The sequence below is a fragment of the Peromyscus eremicus genome, chromosome 20 (assembly GCF_949786415.1).
Source record: "Peromyscus eremicus chromosome 20, PerEre_H2_v1, whole genome shotgun sequence".
NCBI classification, from domain to species: domain Eukaryota; kingdom Metazoa; phylum Chordata; class Mammalia; order Rodentia; family Cricetidae; genus Peromyscus; species Peromyscus eremicus.
In genome coordinates, this window is record NC_081436.1 from 22,952,247 (window position 1) to 22,969,367 (window position 17,121).

The 17,121-nt window shown below is 50.3% G+C and overlaps 1 protein-coding gene across 2 annotated transcripts in view; it reads right to left on the reverse strand.

Moving 5' to 3' along the window:
* Window positions 1–17,121, reverse strand: part of Mgat3 (beta-1,4-mannosyl-glycoprotein 4-beta-N-acetylglucosaminyltransferase) — a 38,179-nt gene that overhangs the window by 4,326 nt on the left and 16,732 nt on the right. The window contains exon 1 of one of the 2 annotated variants that reach the window (XM_059247693.1): window positions 6,326–6,838. The exons of the other annotated variant lie outside the window; for it this stretch is intronic. The gene's annotated coding sequence lies outside the window, so the exon portion shown is untranslated. Of the gene's footprint in view, window positions 1–6,325; window positions 6,839–17,121 lie in introns of those variants that run through there. 2 annotated transcript variants of the gene reach the window in all.

Below are 17,121 nucleotides of genomic sequence, written 5' to 3' on the forward strand. Positions count from 1 at the left end.
AGCCAGGGCTACTGCCCCGACTCAAAAACAAAACAACAGCCAGATGTGGTGGCTCATGCCTTTAATTCCATCACTCAGGAGGCAGAGACAGGTAGATCTCCATAAATCCGAGGCCAGCCTGGTCTACACTGTGAGTGCAGGACAGGCAGGGATACACAGTGAGACCCTGTCTCAAACAAACAAGCAAGCAGCCAGGCCTGCACTCAGGAAGCAGAAGTGGACAGATGTCTTTGAGTTCAAGGCCAGCCTAGTTTACATAGCAGTTCCAGGCCGATCAGTTTTGAGACTCTGTCTCAAAGACAAAACAAAGCAAAGAACGAAACTAAATAAAACACACAACATCATTCACAACAACAAAACCAAAAATAAGCAGATTGTTTTCTAAGCATGAACAATTAGAGTAGATTTCTTTGTTCTAGGTTTAGTATCACTCACAAATCTTACCACGGTAGACACTAAGTCCAAACCAGTTTTTTTGGTGTTTGGTTTGGTTTGGTTTGCTTTTTTAGAGACAAGAGTTTCTCTGTGTAGCTTTGGTGCCTGTCCAGGATCTCGCTCTGAAGACCAGGCTGGCCAGCCTTGAACTCACAGAGATCCACCTGGCTCTGTGTCCCACATGCTGGGATTAAAGGTGTGTGCCATCACCCAGCAAGAGATCTATTTCTATCAACATGAAAATCTTAAATTTGTGATTGATTAAAGAAAACAACTGAGCCGGGCGGTGGTGGCGTACGCCTTTAATCCCAGCACTTGGGAGGCAGAGCCAGGCAGATCTCTGTGAGTTTGAGGCCAGCCTGGTCTACAGAACAGGCTCCATGGCTACACAGAGAAACCCTGTCTCAAAGAAAAAGAAAAGAAATACATTTCCCATTTCCTTTTAAATTCCATAAAACATGCCTAGCTTTCTTGTTTCCACTGTTTTGCTAAATGAATCACTCTACTCACAAATGATATGGAACCTAACCACTTGCTATTCATTGGTACCACTTAATTTCTCAATTAGCTTCTGGCTGTGGATAGAGATGTTTGTCCATTACTCTTCTAAAATACAGATATTACTAGAAGGAGAAATAGGAGAAATAAAGACAGGAGAAATAGCCCCTTACCCAGTCTCTCTGCTACTTGGTTTTCTGAGACAAAGTTTCTCTGTGTAACTACCCTGACTGTCCTGCAGCTAGGTCTGTAGACCGGTGTAGTGTGAATCCTAATTGGTCTTAATAATAAAAACCCAGAGCCAGATATTGGGGTAAATGCTGAAAGATCAGAGAGACAAAGGAGCAAGACACAGCCACTTCTTACCTCGCCAACTCCTCAGCCTCAAAGCGAGGGGGTGGGGCATGGGAGGATGGGCTCCTGTCTCTGCCTGCCTTATATTCCCCTGTCCACCCAGACATATACTTCCTACCTCCACCTCCCGAGTGCTGGGATTAAAAAAAAAAATCACCACAGACCAGGCTGGCCTTGAACTCAGAGATCTGCCTGCCTCTGCCTCCCAAGTGTTGGGATTAAAGGTGTGCGCCACCGCCACCGCCACCACCGCCACCACCGCCACCGCCGCCACCACCACCACCACCACCACCACCACCACCACCACCACCACCACCACTACCACCACCACCACCCCCAGCCAGTCTCTGTACTGTTATTCTACAGTATGTGGTGGTAGATTTGTCACAAAGAGGAGACAGACACCAGCATGCCACTATTTACTGAACTGCACATTTTATTTGGATTTCATGTTGTTATTTTGGTGGGGTTTGGTGCTGGGAGTGCAACCCAGGGCCTCCAGCATGTTAAGCCTGCATGCTTTCCACACCCTTAGCAGAGAATATGTTCCTTCCAGAGCATTAGACTGCGGACAAGCTTGTGCAGGGAGGGGCTGGGACAGAAACCTGGCCTTTGGCATCTTGGGCCTTTCCCTAAAAATGTTCCTGTCAGGGCAGAGGATGTAGCTCAGTGCTTCAGCATGCAAGGCCTGTGATCGAGCACAGGATCTCAGGAAAAGCAAAACCTTCCTTTCTGCAGCTTGATTTCACGGTTTGGGTTCTTTTCCCGGTCATTTGTCCCCACTCTACCATCCTCTCGCTTCCCGAGGCAGCAGGGTGGAACAGCAAGCTCCCCGCCATTCTGAACCTGTCTTCATATCTGAGACCCGGGCATGGAGTTTCTGGTGCACAGTGGGTGTGCAGTAAGCTTTCAAATGTTCAAATGCTCCAGGGTGGAAGCCTCCAGCAGGATCTTAGCTATGTGGTCGTAAGGCACAGAGAGCATGCTCAATCTAGAGTCCAAGAGCCATCTCTTCCGCCCAGGGACCTGCTCAGTGTTCACGGTTGGTGGGAGCTGGCCTCAGTGGCATCACTCTAGGAGGGTCCCTGAGCAAGCAAGGGATAGCCCAACTGCTGGTCCTGAGAGGCAGGCCAAGGCCTGTACTGGAGACACAAGGTATGCTTCTGTCTCCAGTTTAAATGCCTGCACCCTCAGGAGCCGAAGTGGGGCCTGCACAGCTGACTGTAGGCAGGAAAGACAATCGGGGTGGGGGCCTAACCTCGGCTAAACATCAGCTATGCCTGAGCAGAGATGGGGTCATCCCCACTGGTTTGATGGAGGGGATGGACGTCTCAAAGGCGGGGAGGTTCATTTCTGCACAGTGTATTTCAGTCCCAGTCTGGAGAAACAAGACCAGTAGTTACACAAGGCTACCAAGCAGAGCAGAAGGGACCAGGCCCGATGAACGCAAGAAGACAGAGCTCCAACCTGGGCTAAACTGAGTGTATTATAGCTCTGAGGGGAAAGGGTTCCCCAACGCACAAATTACAGTTCTGAGCGGGAGGGTTTCCCCAGTGCACATGGTACAGTCCTGGGGAGAAAGGGTTCCCCAGTGCACACGGTACAGTCCTGAGGGGAAAGGGTTCCCTAGCGCACACGGTACAGTCCTGAGGGGAAAGGGTTCCCCAGTGCACTTGGTACAGTTCTGAGGGGAAAGGTTTCCCCAATGCACACAGTACAGTCCTGAGGGGAAGGGTTTCCCCAATGCACGTTACAGTTCTGAGGGGGAAGATTTCCCCAGGGCACACGTCACAGTTCTAAGGGGAAAGAGTTCCCCAATGCACACATTATAGCACTAGTGGAAATGTCACCACTCTGAGGGGAAAGGTATCCTGGCAATTGGGAGCCTAGGAATACCACAAAGTCACACCACACAACAAACCTCACAGAAGAGATTTTTGGGAGAAACACAAGAGAGTGGCTGCCTCAGCTTGTACGAAGCAGAAAGAACTGAGCAGGAGGGAGGCTTTATGTGGGGTTCCTTGTCGGGGGCGGCGGGGAGGGGGTGCTTCCCAGGGTGGGCTGGCCACTCTTGCGCCTTGAGGGGCTGGAAATGGTGTAAACAGACCCCAGCAGGCAGCCTGACCTGGGAGCCCCGGAGCAGCTGGGTCGGTTTGACCTCATAAGTCCACTTGATAAAAGTCAAGTTTGCTGCTGGGAATTAAGGGACTAAACATTGAGTCCCTTCCACGTACCAAGTCGAACCCAGGTGGGATGACAATCCACCCAGAGGACATCCAAGGCCGGATTTTCTTCAACTTTCACATTCACAGCTTCGTGTGTTTTTGGTCACTGCCTCAAATACCCTTTTTGGGATAAAACAGTGTATGTATGAAACGGGATAAGCCAGCATTTGCCCTCCAGGCCTCAGTTAAGTCTCTTAGCCTTCCAAGAGGTCACCATGACCACAGCTTTTACAGATGGGGAAACAGACTGCGGAGGGTGACAAGACTTTTCCCCCAAAGCGCCGTGACAGTAAGCCATGGCTAGAAAATGACTGCAGATCCCCAGGTCAACTTGTCTCTCTCAACAGTACAGGAGGACCAGGTACAGGTAACACTCACGGGTACACTGCGCAGTGTTGGATGTTTCTGTCTCTGTTACCAAGCTTCACGGAGGCATGATGCCGCACACCAGCTACTGTCCTGAGCATGCTGTGTGCAGAGCCCCACACAATCTCAACACAAAGCAGGTACCTGTGTCTCCCCCACGGTAGAGATGAGGGAACTGTAGCCCAAGGGACAAACTAACTTGTTCACCGTCAAAACACAACTGATCGACAGCGCACTCAATTCTAAAGGGCCAACAATGGCATTTCAGCCTGTAGGAAAGCTCTCTTGAGCCATTTCCATCTGCCAAGTTGAACCCAAGTAGGATGACACCGTCCAGCCAGAGAACACACAGTGGACAGCCAGCCAAGGCCACCTTAGCCCGTATCTCTGGGTGCCAACACCTGGTCAAGCACTGAAGACCCTCAGAGACCAACCCTGCCCAAGGGGAGCTTGCTGTTGGTGTGGGGTGAGTCACACAATACTGTGCAGATTCAAGAGTTCTACCTGGGAAGTAACAAAGCAGAAGTAAAGGACAGATGGGTACAGGCACAGATTCATGGGGTGGCCCCACGGGCTCCCTGAAAAGGGATCTGATGGGTCTAATGACTGAATCACTGGATTAAGGAACACCTGGAGAACAGCCATGCATTACCTCTGAGCATCTAGAGTATTTCTGGAGGTGAAGAAAGGGAATGGGAAGGCTGAGGGAAGAGGGGGCACCTTCCTTATAGAGGAAGACACTATCCAATGGGAAAGGGGTCTAGAGGGAACAAAATGGCAGAGCCAGAGCAAGTTCCTCCCTTCTCTTCTTGCTGACCTTGGGCTCCAGGGCTTAGAGCAACAGCTTCCTAAATTCCTCATCTTTCGGCTTCAGACTGAGACTCACACTACTGGCTTTGTGCTTCTGTGGCTCAGGCTTAGACCAAACCACCCAGATGCCTCCCTGGGGCCCGTGAACTGAGGGAAAAGGAAAGTAGGACCTAGCCAGAGCATGCGGGGCTCAAGGCCATGGTCAGGAGTACAGATCAGGGTGGCAAGATGGTTCAGAAGGTAAAGGAGCTTGCCACCAAGCCTGATGACCTGAGTTCGATCACTGGGATCCATATGGTGGGAGAGAACCAACTCCTGCAAGCTGTCTTCTGACCTTCATATATGCTATGCCACCCCCCACCCCCCCACTCCATAAACTGCCTTCTGAGGTGGTACAGGGAGGGCTGTGGACACATGGGTGGCTCTCAACTCTGGGAGACATGCTGATTAACTGGATGGGAAATGGACTGGCTTTGGGTAGCAGCCACTCTGCATCACCGTCTACACGAGGCTGGGAAGTGACCTGGGCTGGGGCTCCCAGAAGCATGTCTGAAAACTCTTTACTCTCATTCTCCTCAGATAAGAGCGCCAGGTATGGGGAGTGCAGGCCACTGTCACACAACTGACAGAAAGGGAGGCTCTGGAGGAGTTGGGGGACACTCCCCTACTCCTGCCTTGCTTCTCAGGATGCACCCGGCTTGAGTCCCTTTGGGAATCCGGGATCCTCGGAACTGCATGAGACCCAATTTCTACTGCTCAAATACTTGACCTCCAGAGAGCTGAGCCACTGTCCTTGAGGCCCAAGCAGGAAGCTCTCGGAGAACAAAGCCCCTGGGCCCTTCTTCTGCCAAGGCTGATCCCACAGCTCAGAGGCTATACTTAAGTCCTACTCAAGCCAGGAAAATTCACCAACAGTTCTCCAGGGGCTTCCGGGAACACTCAAGGTGTTCACTGTCACTCACTCAGGTGCAGATGGCCCCATCCAAACCCAGCTCTGCTGTTTGATCATGCGAATGGCCTTGGGCATGTTCACCTGCTTCTCTGCAGCTTCATTATCTCGTTGGGAGTCAGATAGAAACCCACACAAAGAGCCTAGCACAGCGCAAGTGCTCCATCCACCCTAGCTCTTCTTAACCTGTGATTTGTCCCCATCCTGGCAGATAGACCGCCTCTAGGGGGGATGGCAGAAACAGGGCTCTAGCTCAGGCAGGTGCTGTCCTATCTCAAAGCTACGAGAAGCAGAGTTTGGGGCTCTGCTATGGAAGCCCCACAAAGCCTTAGCCTGCCGAGACAGGTGTGAGCCGGCGAACGGCACTATGCTCCAAGAGAACCAGTCTACCAGCTGCGTCCTGCCCCTGGGACTGGTCCTCCGGGCTGGGTGGGTAAAGGGTGGAGATGAGCTATTTCCTGGGCATGGGAGGCTGAGGCCAAGCCAAGGTGTCAGTGGGAAGTCTTTCTCCTCCTCTTCTACCTTTCCCTTCCCCTCTACACTCTTTTCCTTGGCTCTTATGGGAAGGTGACAAGAAAAGGTAATCTGAGAAGCCAGAGTCCCATGTCTGTAAGTCGAGGTTCTACAGACAGATGGATGGATCAACAAGAGGAGGAGGGACGGGGGATTACTGGGAGAATTGGCTCACGTGATTTTGGAGGTTCATCGGTGCGATGATGGGCCTCTGCCAGATAGAGACCCTACTAGGCAGCTGTGCGGTCCAGTCCAAGCCTAAAGGCCTCAGAACCAGAAAAACTTGGTGTGATTCCCAGTCCAAGGCTGAAAGCTGGAGAGTTCAAGAGCTGCTGGAGTGGGCGCTGGAGTCCCAAAGCCAGAGAGTCTAGAGTTCTGGTGTCCAAGGGCAGTCCTGGGAGAGAGGAATTCACTCTCTGCCTTTTTGCTTGCTCCAGGACCCTATTCCATTGAACACTGTCTTCCATGTTGGTGGCAGACCTTTCCATCCCACCACTCTCCTCCAGAGACAGCCTCTAGGCACTCGGAAGTCATGCATGGCCAAGTGTTTCTTCATCCTGTTAGGCTAACACCCAAAATTAGCCATCATAATGACCCTGCCATGACCTCAGAGTCATGCTCAGCTTGAGTCTGGCTAGTACCCTCTGCAGGATGTAACCAAGTTCATGCTCAAGAGCACAGCCAAACACTTGACAGGTGTCACTGGGATGACAGACGTACCTATGGAACTCTCCGTGGTCCTGAGCCAGCCTGAGCTAATCAGGGTCCTAGTTGGGAACTGGGATGCCCCCGGCTGGCCTTGTCCTGGCTCCGGCTAACCGGCCTCTGCTATATAGTTCAAATCACTCATGACCTAGCAGTCATTCCCCTGTATGATACCCAATGGCTCTATCTCCCTGTCTTCCTTGATGCCTGATCTCTGGTGTCTCCAGCTCTGGGCTAGCACGGAGGTCTCCAGTTCTTCCAATTAGGAGAAGGGGCCAGATTCCACCATAGTAGAGAGATGAGCAGGTCAACAGCTGTAGGCAGTATTGGGGTGTGCATGAAGTGGAATATGGAGGTATCCCAGGTTACCTCAGACTCCATCTGCAAAACCCAGCTCAGAAAAACCTTCAGGAATGAACCCCCAACACCTCCATCTGCTTGGTCCATCTGCTCTAAAGAACATCTTGACTTTGAGCTGAGGTGCTTACCTTCTATCTTATTCTAGGCTTGCACAAGGTCCCCTAGCACTCTGCCCATTTCTGGGAGCAGAACAGGGGGTGCCTGCAACCAATCTTCCTGTCCAGCCATTCCTGAGACATAAGTCACAAAGACTGACACACCGCCTGTGACCTCAAGGGGTTTCTCCACCTCCTTGTGCCTTGGTTTCTCCTTTCATTGGTCTATGGAAAGGGCTAGGAAACTGCCTAGGCACACAGTAGGTGCTCATGAGTACTGGGTTTCACAGTTACTGTTAAGTCTGGAAGTCTGGTGTTGTGACTTAGCTGTGTGCTCCCAGGCAAGTTCTTTGCTTTTCTGAGCCTGTCTTCTTGGATGGAAAGAAGAGGCTATGCTCTTTGCAGTCCTGATGGTGATCTGAAGAAGCTATGGTATCGAAGCACTCTCCAAGGAGCCTGGTGCTGGAGACTGCTCCGTAAATGCTCGCTTCATCGTGTCTCCTGCCAGACAATGGGACACAGATGTCCCACTGAACATGCCTTGTTCTAGCAGGCTTTGGCAAATGACTGGGCCAAAGAGGGACTGCTTACCACTGGAGACTGACACCCATCACCCTGCAGGATCATTTGAGTGACTCATAAGCTTTCAGGACCTGGGGCCAGACCTTGAGGCATCTCTAGTCTCCGCTCTCAGCTCCAAAAGGCCCTCAAGAGGGAATGCAGCCCAGTGTGTGGGGAGATGGCTCAATGGATAGTGTTTGCTGCATGAGCATGAGGTCCTAAGTTTGATCCCCAGCATCTATGGAAAAAGATAGACTCGGCTATACATGCCTGCAACTCCAGAACTCTTAGGGTGGAGTCAGGCAGTTCTCAGAACAAGCTCAACAGCCAGCATAGCCAACTAGAAAACTCCAGGTTTAATGAGAGACCATAACTCAAAAGATAAGGTGGAGAGTGACTGAAGATGTGACCTGTGGCCTCTACATGCACACATACATATGTACATACACACATACTCAGGCACATAACACATACACACCCCACATACAATAATATAAACAAACAAACAATAAATAAGGAAGCTGGCCAAGCCTTCATCCCAGGCCAATACCCTGCCAGTGTGCCTCGGTCTCCACTCATCCAATTGGCAGCATATCCCTTGTAAACCCTTTGGGTTCCTGGAAATTCTTCGTGATTCATGGAAATCAGGCTCCCTGGAGCTTCCATGACTAATTCCTGTTCCTATCTTGGGATTAAAGTAGAGAAACTCAAGTGTCTCAGGGCTCAGAAGAAAGTGAACACCTTCCCTAGTCTCTGAGGATACACGGAGTTCCTCCTGACATGAAGCTTAATGATTATGTGTAACAGTAGGCAGAGCCAGTAGCAACAGAACACAGTAGACTCCTGAAATTCATGGGACTTGAGGAAAAGCTGACATTGGGTTAATTCTTTCACATCTCACCCTTAACCACTCCCTTGAAGAGTATGCATTGGGCTGGGCTCCCCAGAGATCACAGCTCTATATAGTGATTCAGTGTTGGGAGATATTCAATTACACTGTAAACTCCGAGTCTGCATAGGCGTTAACTAAATAAAATTAACCTTGGGTCAGGAGACTGTGTTAGCAACTAGTTGACAGAAAGTAATCATAGAGCATCAGAGGGCATGCAGGAGAGATAGAGACACTGGGAATAATAGGGTGGGGTTTGGAGTGGTGCAGCCACTGTGCCTAAGTTAAAACAACATTTTGCACCCAATGTGGGGCACAACCACATGGACATGGAGTCACACCAGCCAGCTCTGCCACGGTTGCCATCTGGGCCTCTTCACATGAGTACTCACAACAGGTGACTCCAGAAATCAGGCTCATGCTTAGAAACTGTGGGAGGGGCTTGAGTTCACCACTGACACTGCAGACAAACTACTGAGAAGTCAGAGGACTAGGTGAGATACCTGCGAAGTCCTTTAGTAGAGAGTTAAATAATATTAAAAAGAAAAATCTGCCAGGCGGTACTGCACACCTTTAATCCCAGCACTTGGGAGGCAGAGGCAGGCGGATTTCTGGAGTTCAAGGCCAGCCTGGTCTACAAAGTGAGTTCCAGGACAGCCAGGGCTGTCACACAGAGAAACTTTGTCTTAAAAAACAAACAAACAAAAACAAGAAAAATATTTCCCACATTAAGAAGGGGGAACATCGGGTTGGGGATTTAGCTCAGTGGTAGAGCACTTGCCTAGCAAGTGCAAGGCCCTGGGTTCGGTCCTCAGCTCCAGAAAAGAAAAAAAAAAGGGGGGGGGGGACATCACAATGCAGGGTGCTAGGACCCCATATAGTGTTATTATGGATGGTTTGAAAACGAAAATTTAAGTGAGGGGATAAATGACTTAGCTGGGATTGACATAATATCACTGTACTTAGTATCAATTTAGTAATTAATATTTTATCTTTAAAAAGTGGTTTGATAACTGTGCCAAATGATAATTTGACTGATAAGATACAAGCTTTAGAAAGACCTACTAGGGGGCTGGAGAGATGGCTCAGCGGTGAAGAGCACTGACTGCTCTTCCAGAGGTCCTGAGTTCAATTCCCAGCACCCACATGGTGGCTCACAACCATCTGTAATGAGGTCTGGTGCCCTCTTCTGGCTTGCAGGCATATGTGCAGGCAGAACACTGTATACATAATAAATAAATCTTTAAAAAAAAAAAAAAGAAAGACCTACTAATGAAAATAAGAAAAATACTCAGATATGGACAGAGAAATTTAGAGCAGAATCTACTTCACCAATGCATTATGAAACTGAAGAGGAGCAGCCTAAGGTTATTAGAACACCAACCTTAATTTATCTCATTACCATACAAGAATGATCGCCAGATGATAAGCACCCTCAAGGCTATGCAGAAGTTAACTGGGATCCTGTAGAAATGTTAGATCTGAAGAGATTTAAGGAAACAATCATTTCATATGGTATGCATCCACCCTTTGTGAAACAGATGTTAAATTCATGGGCCACGAGGAACAGAATTATTCCACAAGACTGGAAAGATTTAGTTACAGCAGTAACTAAATTGGAGGCTGGTCCTCAGTTACAATGACGATAGATAATAGTTTTTCTGAATTTGCCAAATACAAATGGACTAGACATTGTGAACATAATCCTTACTTGATAATTGTTTTATTTTTATTTTTTATTTCGAGACAGGATTTCTTTGTGTAGTTTTGGAGCCTGTCCTGGATCTCGCTCTATAGACCTGGCTGGCCTCAAACTCACAGAGATCTACCTGGCCCTGTCTCCTGAGTGCTGGGATTAAAGGTGTGTGTCACCGCAGCCCAGTGATAATTGTTTCTTATTGTATATAGTTTTATCATGTTAAAGTTAAAACCTCGTGTCTCGATAAACCAAAAAAACAAGAAAAAAAAACTTGCTTTTTTATTTTGATAATACCTGATAATTGTTCCTCTTGTATATAATTTTACTGTGTTAGAGTTAAAACCTTTCTTTTCTATTTAGACAAAAGGGGGAAATGTTGGAAGATATTCAACCACACTGTGAGCCCTGAGTTTGCATTTGCACTAATTAAATAAAATTAACCTTGGGTCAGGAGGCTGCGTTAGCAACTATTCGACAGAAAGTAATCATAGAGCATCAGAGGGCATCCGGGAGAGATAGACATAGGAAGTAGTAGGGTGGGGCACAACCACTGTGCTGAAGTTAAAACAATAGAGTGGTCGCTCTGTGGCCCATATATCATCCAGGTTCCCAAGCCTTTGCAGTGCCGAGCTCTGCTGCTTCAAATGCCAGGGCCAAGCCACATGTCACGCAAGAGAACGAAGCCAGTGGAAGCCAAGACTAGCCAGGCATCCTTCAATAGCTCACAGGCAAATCTGGGCACCCATTAGCGGACGTGTAGGCTGGGGTCCTGCCCCAGGACAAACACAAATATCCTGGCTGAAGAAAGCCATGGCGACCAGGTCTAACTCCCAGAAATTACTCCCTGGCTTACTCAGAGGGAGAGTCTGCTCCAAGGGAAAGGTATAGCCAAGGATATCAAGGATACCAGCCTCCTTGGATGGTCTTCGCAAACCCTGCTCACCATGGGGCAGCTGCCACTGTGCCCCTATGTGGGTAAAGACATCCAAGTCTAGGAGGCTACAGGGAGGGCAGTGTTTTTTCCAACCAGTGCTCTGGGGAGATGGTACCCAGGCCACCCAGATGCCACAGAGGTACCCAGCTTTCTTGGCTGCCTAGTTCCAGGAAGGAAGCCTCACTGATAGCTCTCGGTCCAACACCTACCCTCAGGCAAGCCACATCCCTGCTTGTTACGCCAAAACCATCTGTACCCTGACCATCTCCTTCCTCCAAACTCTCCTCACTCAGCCTCACCTCGGCCTCCCGCAGGATGTCTCAGGACTCTGCCCCTTCCTAAAACTCCCTATCTAGCACATCAGCTTCTGGTCCTGCGGAAGCCCATGGGCAGTGGAGATAGAGGACAATTCTCCCAGTGCTGGAAGCCACACAGATTAGTCATGTTCACAGGCTGGTGGCTGCTCAGCAGCTTTTATAGCTCCCACTGTGAGCAATAAAGCAGAGACTGTTGAGAGCCTGGACTTTCCATGACCTACCCATGCTAAAAGTGACAGTTACCACTCACCACAGCCTTAAAACATATACCAGGCATCAGCTAGGAACTTTCTACACGCTTCTCCCTCACTACTGTCATCAGAGATAGAGCCTACCTTCCCATTTTACACATGAGGAGACTGAGGCTCAGAGGAGGGAAGCAGCTGGACTCACCTGTGCAGACCCACTGCCCTCCAGGGCTTGAGACCCACACAGCTCCCACCTAAGTGTTTGGGAAGTGGCAGGCCTTGGCCATGGGCTCCAGGAGGCTGTGAACAGGGTGAATCTACCCAACTTGTACCTGAGGATGACCCACCTGGCCAGGCTTAGTGCTGTTCAACAGCACACCCTGTGACATTGGCAATGTGCCTGGCCTACACTGTCCAATACAATATCTACTCACCACAAGTGGCTACTTAAACCTGACTGGGGAAACTGAGGAACAAACTTTAATTATTGTAGCTACATGCACTAGGGGCTACTGTATTGAAGCTTGCAATAGATTGGGAGAACAGAGTCAGGGGAGGTCGACTGAACCAGCCCTACTGGAGTGATGGGGGCAGATGAGGAGACAGCCAGCCAGGATGAAGAGAAAGATCTGAGTGTGGGATGGGTGTGGGCTAATAAGGTCGTAGCAGAGTGGTGTCCTATACATTCTAGGTAACTATAGCAGGCAAGGATACAGCTCAGCACGATGGAGAATTAGGCAAGAGTCTGGAAGTGGTGCTCCCCACCTTGGGAGAGCTCTAGAACTGCAGGCAGAAGTTGGGGAACATCTGGGAGGGCAAAAGAGGGGAGCAGAGCCATGGGGAGGTGGATGTGGGGTGCTAAGAAGTACCCAATATACAGGTTGGGAGAATAGCGAGTAACCTGGGGCTAGGGTGAGATCCTGGGCACAGGATAGAAGAGGGCGGATGTGGGGAGGGAAGTGACCGTGGGCCCTTGCTCTGCACAGAGGCAGCCAGAGGCTGTACTCAGACCCTGCAGCCAGACTGCCAGGGTTCTCCATAGCTCAGGGCCTCAGCAGTTCCTCAGTCATCAAATAAGGACATAACAAGATCCATGTCACAGGAGAAACTTGAGGAGTTTTTTTATTTTTATTTTCACAGCAGTGGAAATCAAACCTAACTCAAGCTTGCTACTCACATGCTCTACCACTGAGCCATCTCCTCAGCCCCAAACATTTATTAAAGGGCCTGGAACTGCCCAGAAGATCCAGCACCAGCTGAGTGTGTGAAGCCTGACACAGCTAAATGTGCCTGAATGTCTGGTACAGGAGAGAAACCAACACTTCAGAGGCAGAGAAGAGACACAGGACAGAAAACTCCCACAAGTGGACTGGGGAGACAGCGGTGGTGGCTCATGCCTTTAATCCCAGCACCTGGGAGATAGAAGCAGGCAGGTCTCTGCGAGTTCGAGGCCAGCCTGGTCTACAGAGCAAGTTCCAGGATAGCCAGGGCTACACAGAGAAACCCTGTCTCAAAGAGAAAAACAAAACAAAACAAACAAACAAAATCAGGACTTGATGCTCTTGCAGAGGACCTGGGCCCTCTTCTAACCTTTTCAGGAACCAGGCACATACATGTTACATAGGCATGCAGACAAAACATGCACACACACACATAAAAATGAATTAAGTCTTAAAAAAAAAAAAAAAAAAGTCTGGCTAGCCTTATTGTGCTCTATCAACAAAAGGATGAAGCCCAGAGAAGGGCAGTGAACCGGCCAAGGCCATACAGGAGGTGAAACCCATGTCTCTTATCACCGTCAGAGAAGCCTGGGGTGAGGGGATGGAACTTCAGCCTCCAGCTGTCTGAGGAACATCTGAGGGCAAAAGATGGACAGATGGATGCCCCATATGGGCCAGTAATGAATGGGCCCTTGCCACTCTACACACACACATAGCCCTGGTTGACTACGCAGATGGCCAGAGGGAACAACATTCCAGGCAGAACAGGCCAGGAATGGGGAAGGGTCCCTGTCCAAACCTCTTTGCAGGCCAAAGGTGGACAGGGGGTGGCCCAGACCGGAGCAGATGTGGATAAACCAGAAGAACAAGTCATGAGTTACTTTAGGCCCCAGGCCTTAGATCTCTCAGAAATAAGGCCTTCCTTCATGAGGATAGTCCCCTGAAACAGGGTCACGTGTACTGTGGAGTTGTCTAATGCAGAGCAAAGTCCACTGGGCTTGGCTGGGGTACGGAAAGGTAATCTAGGGCAGCAAGAGGTCAGGGGGACTGCAGTCTAGGACACTGGTACTCTGCCTGGCTTGGGATGGATGAACATGGTAGGATAGGCACTGGGCTTGGGAGCAGCTGCCACAGGGGTCAGACAGAAGGTCAAAGCCCTTAGAGAGCTCAGCACAGAAGGACAGAGTACAGTTGAGGAAGTTGTTAGACGTATCGGGATGAAGGAGCATCTTCTGAGGAGGACACATGCAGTCAACCAGGCAGGGGTGTGCAGACCGCGGGAGTGTGTGAACAGGAGACAGCACCTTCAACCTCCTCCCGTCATGACAGCTGACTCTTAGAATATTGTCTACTGTCCGACACCCTGTGCCGTCCTCCTTCCTTCTGGAGGACAGAAGATCTGGCACACAGCTGGCTGGTGGCAGCCCAGCACCTGACTGCAGTTCTCAAGTCATGGATCTCTCTGCCTCCAATAGGTGACCAGACAACCACGTGGGTCCCACCGCACCAGCCTACCCTGTCAAATATCACCTTCCCTGCCTGGGCTGCCTCAGTAGCTGGAACCAGTGTGAGCGCCCATGGTGCATCTACTAGGCTGGGTTATAAGGATTGTAAAACCACAGTTCACGGAGCCCTAAGTTCTCTAGAGGTCTGAAGGGACAGTCAGCAGCTCCTCACTTCTACCCAGCATCCACAGGAACTTGTCATCCTGGTCAGTACCACATGTCAAGTTGCCCACAGTTTGACATGGAGTAGGGGGAGTTATTGATACTCTGGGAAGTTAGACCTGGGCTTCAGCAGACTGACAGGGCCCATCCACAACTCCTACCCTGACTGTCCCTAACATGCCCTGTCTGTGCCCCTCTGTGGGAACCTCCTTGCTTACATCCTCACCCTACCTCTGTGTTTCACCCCAGCCCTGATCACTAGGAACTCAGGCCAGTGAGGGAGGGCCCCAAGGCTAGTGAACTAGTTACTCAGGGGTTACTGTTTGCTTACCTGACCCAAACCTGTGCCCACAGCTCTCCAATGACCAGCTCCAATATCCAACTGCGGGGGATATGGGAGCCTTTCCAGAGACCACCCAGAGATACCCACCACAGGTGTGCTCAGAGTACTTCAGGTTGCTCCCTACTACACCCTGACCCCAGGCACTCACCGCTACTTACAGGTGAAAGCCTGAAGCACAGAATCAAAGGATAAGCCTTGGCCCTCGCCTTGGCTAGCTGACCTTACCCTAATAAGGCCTACGTGCCCCACCACTCCACCTGTATGGGGTCACGGCCTGGGTCCCTACTGGCCATCAATGCCCACCCTTCCACCACATGGTACCTGTCTAGAGGGCCCCATTCCAGTCCTGGTTTCTGGCTTCTATAGCAGTCGATTCCTTCCTTGGCACCCCAGGCCAAACCAGATGTCAGTCACGTGACTATGAGCTGACCTCAGCCAGGTCCAATGACAGCACAACTGTTTACCTGGACTGGCTTCCTAACTCCAGCTCTTCCCAGATGGGCACCTCGCTTCCCAGGCCTCAGGTCTCCCTATTTGTAAAATAGGTAACCAGGCAGCTAGAGAGGCAGCCCTACTCTCCCAGAGGAGCCAGGTGCTGGGCAGGGCAGGGAACATCTACAGTTTCCCTTACTGGAGCTGTCAAGGGCCAAGTGCAGGTAACCAACCACAGACCTACCTCCTCTGAATGTCATCTATTCTCAGGGCAGAGCACCCAGAAGACTATTCCCTATCCCTAGAACCAAAGATAAAAACTGGAGGATGTGTATAGCATGCAAGCAAACTCTCTTTCTGTCTGTCTGTCTGTCTGTCTGTCTGTGCACATGCATGTTGAGATGGGGTCTCATGTAGCCCAGGCTGGTCTCACACCTGTTATAGAGTCAAGGATGACCTTGAACTCTTTTATCTTCTAGCCTTGAACTTGCAAGTGCTAGGCTGGAGCAAAGTCTCCGTGCAGGGGGACCCAGGACGACAAACCTGGGTCAAGAACCCATTCTGCCTCCTTTAGAAGCAGCCCAGTATCCACAGCCCCACGGCGGAGCGTGGACTAGAACCTCTCCTTCCACGGGAGAACTAAGATCTGTGGTGGCCATAGATGAGACTTTAGAAGCTTAGAGGAGATCCCCAAGAAGCTACTACACAGCCTACGAGTCCCACTTTGGCCCAGCACTCATCCTTCATCCTCTTTGGTGGACACAAGTCAGACCTGGGCTTAGCAGGCAGCTGGGCAGGGCTCCAAGCATTCACATTGCAGGAGAAGGGGCCATCACACTTTATCCAGGCTTTGCATACTACACTCCACTCATGGAGGTTTCTCTCCCTGCTTTTTTTTCTTTTCTTTTCTTTCTTTTTTTCTTTTTTTTTTTTTTTTTTTTTTTTTTCTCTTTCTGAGACAGGGTTTCTCTGTGTAGTTTTGGAGCCTGTCCTGGATCTCACTTTGTAGACCAGGCTGGACTCGAACTCACAAAGATTCGCCTGGCTCTGCCTCCCGAGTGCTGGGATTAAAGGCGTGCGCCACCACCACCCGGCTTCTCTCCCCGCTTTTACCCCTCAGTTAACCTCTGCCTCTCTGAGGCAGTCCCCAAGCCCAGCCCACTCAAAGGCCCCAGACTTTCAGTTAGATGGCTTGGTGGCCTCACCCTTGACCCTCCCAGCAGACTGTAACCACCAAGCCCTGCACCCCCACTTCCTAGAAAAACAGCTGACACATGGTAAATATCAGTGCAGTAAACATCCTGCATATCAATGAACAAACAGGACACCCACAGGCAGGCTGTCCTGCCTCTCTGGATGTCAGCCTCTCCATCTGCCAGATGACATGGCATGTCCTGGCCCAGCTGCCCACAGCCCCTCAGTGGGAAGGAGACATGGAGCCAAGAAGTGCCCAGTAGATGAGAGGCTGGACGGAGCTGAGGAGAGGGGCAGTGTTGGTCATTCAGAACAGAAGAGGTCCGAGAGGGACCGGGCATTGGTGAGAGTGAGCAGTTACTGACTG